The sequence below is a fragment of the Astatotilapia calliptera genome, chromosome 23, assembly GCF_964374335.1.
Source record: "Astatotilapia calliptera chromosome 23, fAstCal68.1, whole genome shotgun sequence".
Classification (NCBI taxonomy): Eukaryota; Metazoa; Chordata; class Actinopteri; order Cichliformes; family Cichlidae; genus Astatotilapia; species Astatotilapia calliptera.
The window spans coordinates 48,721,370-48,728,959 of record NC_137443.1 but is presented as its reverse complement, the minus strand read 5'-3'; the positions used below and the strand labels follow the sequence as shown (position 1 = coordinate 48,728,959).

Here is a 7,590-nt window from a genome sequence, read left to right as displayed (position 1 = left end):
GGCCATGTTTCCTGAGTTGCCCTGTTGTGTTGTTCCCCAAGTGTTTTCCCTTCGTGGCTTTTACCCCCTGTGTGCCCCTCTGTGTATCTGCACTGTAAAACCTGACAAGTTAAGTTAACTCAAATGATTTGGGGAAACCGATTGCACCAATTGATTCAAGTTTTATAACTTAAACAGTTTGGGGTTATTTAAGTACTTTATTAGAGTCCCAAGAACCCAAAGCAAATATGATAATGTAACTCAAATGCATTATGTTTATTTACTCATTGTATTTAGTATGTTTCAACTTAAACCATTAAATTTCTTGTACTAAGATGCTGTATTTATTCAAACTTATTTAAAGTGTTACATGCTCATATTCAAATTAAGTTAAATTAACTTAAATAGTTGTATTTAAACAACTTAATCCAATTGGGGAAACCGATTGCACCAAATGGTTCAAGTACTATTAACGCAAAACCAAGCTATTATTCTTTCCATTCAGTTTTTATTAACTTTAACTGCAGAGAAAATACAGAATGAATACAACCATACTTTCAGTCATAACCTATGACTGCTAAAGCCATTATCAAACAAACAAATAATTAGGCATTTTAAAACTTGCACTTTTAGGGAATTTTGAATGTTTTTTGTAGCATTTTGAAAATCGATTAAATGTACAAAACACAAATTTAGTCATGTAGACCTGATACATAGGTGTACATCATAAAAAAACAATAGTCTAGAGGCAATTAGAGCCATAACAATCACAATTTTAAGTAACATTTAGTATAATAATGAAATCATATGCACTACAGCAATGCAACTATAGAAAACAGCTGAACTAAGGATGTCACTAACAAAAAGTATTCTCAAAGGTATTTGTGGCTTCGCAACAGTTTTGCCCAGACCTCGAGTGAACTGGCACTCATCACACAATTAAAAAATAAAGCATGAAAGTATACTGTACATATTGACTAATTATCAGTTATCTCGCAAAAGATTTCCATGTAACTAAAATATGTTTTTAGAAATAAGCTTAAGATTACACACTATGTGAAGATTTTTTTCAATCACAAACAAAACGTCAAATATGGATTTTCTCCTTATTCTTAGCTTTCTCCACATTGCCTTTTAGAAAGCTAATTACCCAGAACAAATAAAACTATTGAAGCCATTCACAGATAACTGAAAAAGCACGAATATAGTGACCAGTGAAAAACAAACATCATCTGCACAAGCTCATTTTTTAGTGTCTGCAATTTTGGTTTTAGTTGCTTTCTCTCATCGTCTAGCTTCAGCAACACTACTTGAATGGACTCAAAAAAGCCAGTATACTTCATAGGATAGCTCAGATGCAGAGCATAGATTAGCCCAAACAAAGACACCAGGGCATCAGTCCATGAGTGATGAGTCATAACAAACTGATCTTCAAGTTCTATGAACACTTGGCGTGGTGAGAAAGGAACTCCTCCAGGCACCTCCTCTTCATCGACATCAGCAACCAGAGCAATTCTATGGCTTCATAGAACTCAATTTCACCCTAAGATATAATACAGAGTGCACAATTATTCATCTGTAATATCTCTGTTAAAAGCATAAATACAAATGTTCAGGCACCTTTCTTCAGTTTTTCAAATTCTATATATCATAACATGTTTTAAGTTGACAGTGAAGGTTCATTTTTCATTCATCCAGGTAGTCAAATCAAGGATGAGAGAAGTTTATAAGTCATTCAACTTCACGTCTTCAACTTTCAACCCAAGTCCAGATGACTTATAAACTCCTTTCAACCTTTTTTAAATTCAAATGTGCAAATTATTGTAATACCAAAGTACCTTGCATGTTTTGAAAATCTCTGAGGTACATTGGTAGGCCGGCCAGAACTGCTGTTCTAGTTGCATAGATGTCGTTTGTGTCCTTATATATATATATTAGGGCTGCCACGATTAGTCGACTAGTCACGATTACGTCGACTATCAAAATCGTCGACGACTGATTTAATAGTCGACGCGTCATTTGAAGCTTTGTAAGATACCAAAAGCAGGAATAAGTAGCAGGATTTAAGAGTGTAATAACGGACTGAAACAGAAGATGGCAGCACTGCATGTACAAGGATGCCAGCTGCCGTTAAACCCCGAAGAAGAAGAAACTGTGTCCCAGAATTCATAGCGCGGCCCAGCGCAGTTGTCAACAATGGCGGCAGCTAGTTAGTTTTAATATTACTCTTATTATTCTTTCTGGGTCAAAAAATAAACGTTTAACATATTTTCAGGCGAGAATGTAGCTGTGTAAACCTCAAATATCTGCTCAGTTTATCAAGACACCACATATTTTCAAAAGCGCTCCGACGTTTTCGGAGACGTCTGTTACCCACTAGCTCGATAGCTAGCCGGGGGCTAGGTCACTAGCGCCGTGAGAACACCGGACTCCCGGCAGATCATTTTCAAACCCACCGCCCTACTCAGGTTAAACATATACAAGTCACTTAGATAACTTAAAAATGTTATTGTTTGGCTTTTTTCAGTATTTTATTTGTTCCTGAGTAAATCGGCTGAGTTTATTAAACTCCACCGAAACAATCTGCACATTTAATTAGAATTCAATTAACTATCATCTTGTCTTTATTGTTAGTTAGCACAGACCTTAAACACTTAAAGCTGTAAGCTAATGATAGTTATATAAGAGCAGATGCTGCTGGTGCAATAAGCTGTACTTTTACGTTCAATGGATGATGATCTGATTAGTCGACTAATCGCAAAAATAATCGGTGACTAGTCGACTATCAAAATAATCGTTTGTGGCAGCCCTAATATATATATATATATATATATATATATATATATATATATATATATATATATATATATATATATATATATATATATATATATATATATATATATATATATAACAAACACATAACAATGGCAACTGCCAAGCAAGCAGAATAATAATTAGTATCTTTTAAATACCTGTTTTCCATATGCCGACAAAAGCTGCTCCATCCTTTCACCGACCCGTCCAGTTTTCCAGCATAAAACACATGTGGCAGATTCTGATTGGTGATCCGATGAAATTCAAAGTAGAGCTGAAGAGAATTCCAAAAATATTATAAGCAAAACACAGCATACTATATGAGCAGCAAATGTTATATACATAGTTGTACTTACCTGTGTCTCATGAAAGAGTGCTGGCCATGGTCCCTCGCCTGGCAAAATTTGAGGTTATTGGATGAGGGCGATTAACTTTGTCAGAATGTTGGTATGGAAAGTGCAGAATTGCTCTGTTTAAGTCTTCTAAGTTAAAATATCTCTTAGAAATCAAACCTTTAAACAATGTGCCAACTCCACTGAAATGACACCTTCAAACAGGTCGTGTAGGAAGTCAGGTGGGAAGCCTGTGACAGGATGAAAGAAAGAGAGATGGTCAGAAGGAACACAGGTGTTTTTAACACCATAGTTTTCCTTAATGTCATCATTCTGAAGCTCTTGCACAATAATTATCATGAGCATCTTTTATTCTCATTACATAATTCCCTGTAACAGCATTTTCTGTTTGCATTTCTGTTTGGGTGGCATGACAAAACCTACAGAAATATGTAGACCTGAAACTCTCATTGAAACCAGCAAGTCCATGGGCAGAAGGTTGTCTGCCACAACAGAGTAGACAGTGCCTTTAAGACATTCACCAAGAGTCTCAATGTAGGCACCTACTTCTTCAAGAGTTTTCAGATCATTTAAGAGTGGTGACAGCATTTCCTTACACCCAAACTGGCGTACATCATTGGAATTGCACAGCAGAGCAAGCTGGGTGCAGTGTAGAGCAGAACAAGATTTAACTGGAAAGTTTTCCAGTGTCCAATAAACTGCAAAGACTTTATGTATTTTCTTTGAGGTACCAAGTGGGTTTGTGATCAAAATCATCCACATAAAGTATCATTGACAATTTCTGTCCCTCTTGTGACAGTAGAACATTTTCCTGGTAGTAGGATCCATCACAAAATGACATGAAATGTCCAGGAATCTGTGTGGGTGCTTGTTTAATTTCTTCAAGCACATCGTTTTTTTTCAACAACAATTGCAAAGATGTGAGAATAGGCACATACATATAAGTGTGCTTTGACGATTCAATTAAATACTCCACAGGTTTGACATATGGAAAATTTGCTTCATAATATGATTTCCTCCTCTTTGCTGTAGATAGTGGTCCTTCAGATGTGACACATTTATGTAAAACATTACTATCAGAAACTGCCTGACAAATCTCATCCACCAGTTTGTCCGTATATGTACAGTTGTGCTTTTTCAGTATATCTACAACTGATTTTCTAACCAAAGGTTGTGATAACAAAAACAACTGATCAATATGCTCAATAATCTCCTGTGTTGCTCTCTGGGACACATGGAGAAGGGTCTGCATTTTCAAGAAAAATCCAGCCAGATTGTATTGCAACTGCTCTTCTAAACCCTCAATTCCACTGATTTCACTGGTGGATGCCACTTGATTGTCATCTGATGACTCTATTGAATCAAGCTGCATGTCATCTTTTTGTTCTACATTTATAACACTTTGCACAATGCCTTCATCGTAACTTGTTGAATTTTGGTGGTCTCTGCATTTGTGGGCATTGAAGGTTGAGTAGACATTGGTTTTAAAATTGCAGTTCTTGAAAGGACATGGAACAGTTTCTTTTCGTTTTAAATGCCCCCTCAGATGGATAAACATTTGGCTTTCAATAAATGGCTGCTTAAAATTACACATAGAGCAACAAAATCCATAATTATTCAAATCTGGATAAGAACCGTCTTTTCTTTGCGTGGGAGTGTGCATTGTTGACATGTGTATCTTTAATGAATTAAATGTATTAAATGTACACATGCATGTGTTGTAGAGACAGGGTAAGGGTGAAATTGTGGAGTACTGACATGGTTGAGCCGATAATGCTTCAACAACATGACTTTTATGGCAGTAGAAAAACTAGACAAACTACACAACTTGCAATTCCACATTTTGATACCAAATCGTTTTAAAATCACCTTTACTGGTTGTCTTTAGTGCAGTGCTGGATGATCTCTCGGCATGCTACTGCTCCTTCAATCGTCAGACTGTAATAACACAAAAGCCATGAGGACAGAAAGCTAGCAGAACAGTTTTTACTTTTACTTCACTTAAAAACAGTCAATCTGAATAACACAAGCTTGGAAAACAGTAAGATTTATTCTTGCACTACAGTTCATTTTCAATTCAGGTTGGTCAACTACTCTATACGTTATAAAATAATAAAGCAATTTTACACAAGTGAAGTACACAATAGGCTAACCCTTGGAAAGTACAGAGTCAGAAACGTTTAGGTTTGGTGCAGTGCAGCTTTGAAAAGGTAAATTATTTCGCGACTAAAATGCCACTAACCATCATATTCAAAATTTGTGAAGGCGAACTTGTCCGTTAAACTCTTAAAATTAACACTAAATAAATTTTCTACTATTTTCACTGTGTCAAAAGTAGGCTACATTTGAACTTGATAAAGGTCAGAGTCAGAAAAGCGTAAACACTGATTTTACCAAAGGTTTTGTGGCATGCAGTTTGCAAAAATCAGACTACTTACCAACTATTGATTGAAACAAGCAACCAACCGTTAATTTTTTAAATTGTGAAGGCAGACTCCATACAGCGCTAGGCGGGAATTGTGTGCTGGCAAGCTAAGTTACGAGCTACTACAACAAAGTAGTCTGATAAATTACAACGAAGTACAACTAAAACAAAGCAGTCTGATAAATGTACGTTTGGTATGCTAGAAGTAAGCATTAACAAAAAAACATAAAAATAACTTTATCTTGTACTTTCCACTCTCTTGACGAGGCTCCTGTCTCATGGCCGACAAGTCCAGGCAAAACACTGGGGGCGGGGCTGTGGATGATGACTAATACAAATGAATTAGCACAACTTAAACAGTTTAAAGCAACAGTACTTAAAACGTTACAAAAACATAATGTGTACTTATTACAATAAAGTTATTATATCATATGTATACTTTTGGGTCTACCTAACACACTTCATGAAAGTTACTTTAACTATTTTTCAGAACTGAGTAAGAACAACTTACTTCTTTTAGTAAGATGCACTGTTGGGTTTTACAGTGTGTGAGCCCTCGTCTATCCTTATGTTTTATTCCATGTTTCCCCTGCCCGTTATGTCTAAGTTATCCCCGTGCTCTCTCTCCCTGTGTGCCCCTCTGTGTATTCATGAGCCCTCGTCTCCCTTTGTGGTTGTTCCATGTTTCCCCAGCCCGTTATGTCTGTGTTTTCCCCGTGCTCTCTCTCCTCCTGTCTGAACCTCTGTACTTCCTGTTTGACTCTGCCCGTCTCCCGTCAGTGTTGCGTTCACTCCTGCCGTGTCTTGTTATGATTATCTGTGTCAGCTGTGTTCCCCGTGTGTTCCCACTTTCCTCGTTAACCCTCTGTGTATTTCTGTCTGCGTCTCCCTCTGTTCGGCGTCGCGTTCTCCCTCATGCTGCGTGGATTTCCCTGTGTCTCTCTCCAAGTATTAGTTTATTGTGCCCAGTTTAAGTTTTGTATTTTCCTGTCATCTTGTCAGCAATAAAGCTGCCTTTTGAGTTCATCCCTTGAGTCCGTGAGTTTTGCGATTGGGTCCTCATCCTGCCTGCCACACAGCCGATCATGACAGGGGTCATATGATGATGATGAAGCTTTGATTGCACAATCCCAAGAAACAATGTGAAAAATGTATAAAACAGGTATCAGTTGTTTAGATTCTCACGACTGCAGAGTTGAAACCAAGGTTATTGTCGCTAATGAAAACTAACGAAATAACGAAAACTAGAAGTGAAAAAACATTTTCGTTAACGGAAATAAAAATAAAAACAAAAAAAGGAAAACTAACTAAAACTGTAATGTTTGCTCACAAAACTAACTAAAATTAACTGAATTCATAGCAAAAATGTGTTTAGTTTTCATTGATGTGCGTGTCCTACAATAGTCAAGGGTGAAAATGACGTTTGGTTTCCAGATTTTTTCCTTGCTGTGTCTAATTATGCCAGCAGGTGGCAGTACGTTAGCCGAGTCGTCTGTGTTGCTGCTCCGTCCACGCGCAGAATCAGGTCAGGAAAAGTCGGGAGAAAGCGCCAGAGTCCAATTTGGGATTACTTTGAATATGACTGTGTTTTGGATAAAGCAAGTGTCTTGTAGTGGAAAGAGACAAATTATGAGGGACATTTCTGAAGGGAAAAAAATCCCACAAACCTTAAAGTGCACTTGAAAAGCTCACACAAGAAGGCTAACCTAGGTTACCTTGAGAAGGGAGCACACTCAACCCTCATCCCCAGAAACAGAAGCTAACACCAGGCAAGGCAGCGTGATGCATCCCGAGACAACAGGACGGGGACATCTACATAACTGTGTGAGTCAAGTGCCTTCAAAAAGTTTATCAATTCACTTGAACCAAAATTACGAACACCCGGTGCTGCAAGAGCTAATAGTCTCATTGGGGCCAAGATATACATTTTATAGTTGCCTGGTATCAATGGTTGTTCACCTGCCTTTATTTATTTATTTATTTATTTATTTAAAGAACCCATAGGTGGGAATGTGA

At 37.3% G+C, this 7,590-nt stretch overlaps 1 long non-coding RNA gene across 2 annotated transcripts; it reads right to left on the bottom strand.

The window, feature by feature from the left end:
* Positions 1 to 470: 470 nt before the first annotated feature.
* On the bottom strand, positions 471 to 6,119 carry LOC113020360 (uncharacterized). Of its 2 annotated transcripts, none has more exons than XR_013905391.1 (6): positions 5,588 to 6,119; positions 5,019 to 5,087; positions 3,309 to 3,379; positions 3,153 to 3,190; positions 2,955 to 3,070; positions 471 to 1,522 (listed from the first exon to the last, which is right to left on the bottom strand). It is a non-coding gene; the product is annotated as an uncharacterized LOC113020360 (long non-coding RNA). The 2 variants fall into 2 exon arrangements; XR_013905392.1 differs by having other exon boundaries at positions 5,823 to 6,119.
* Between the last annotated feature and the right edge of the window lie 1,471 nt (positions 6,120 to 7,590).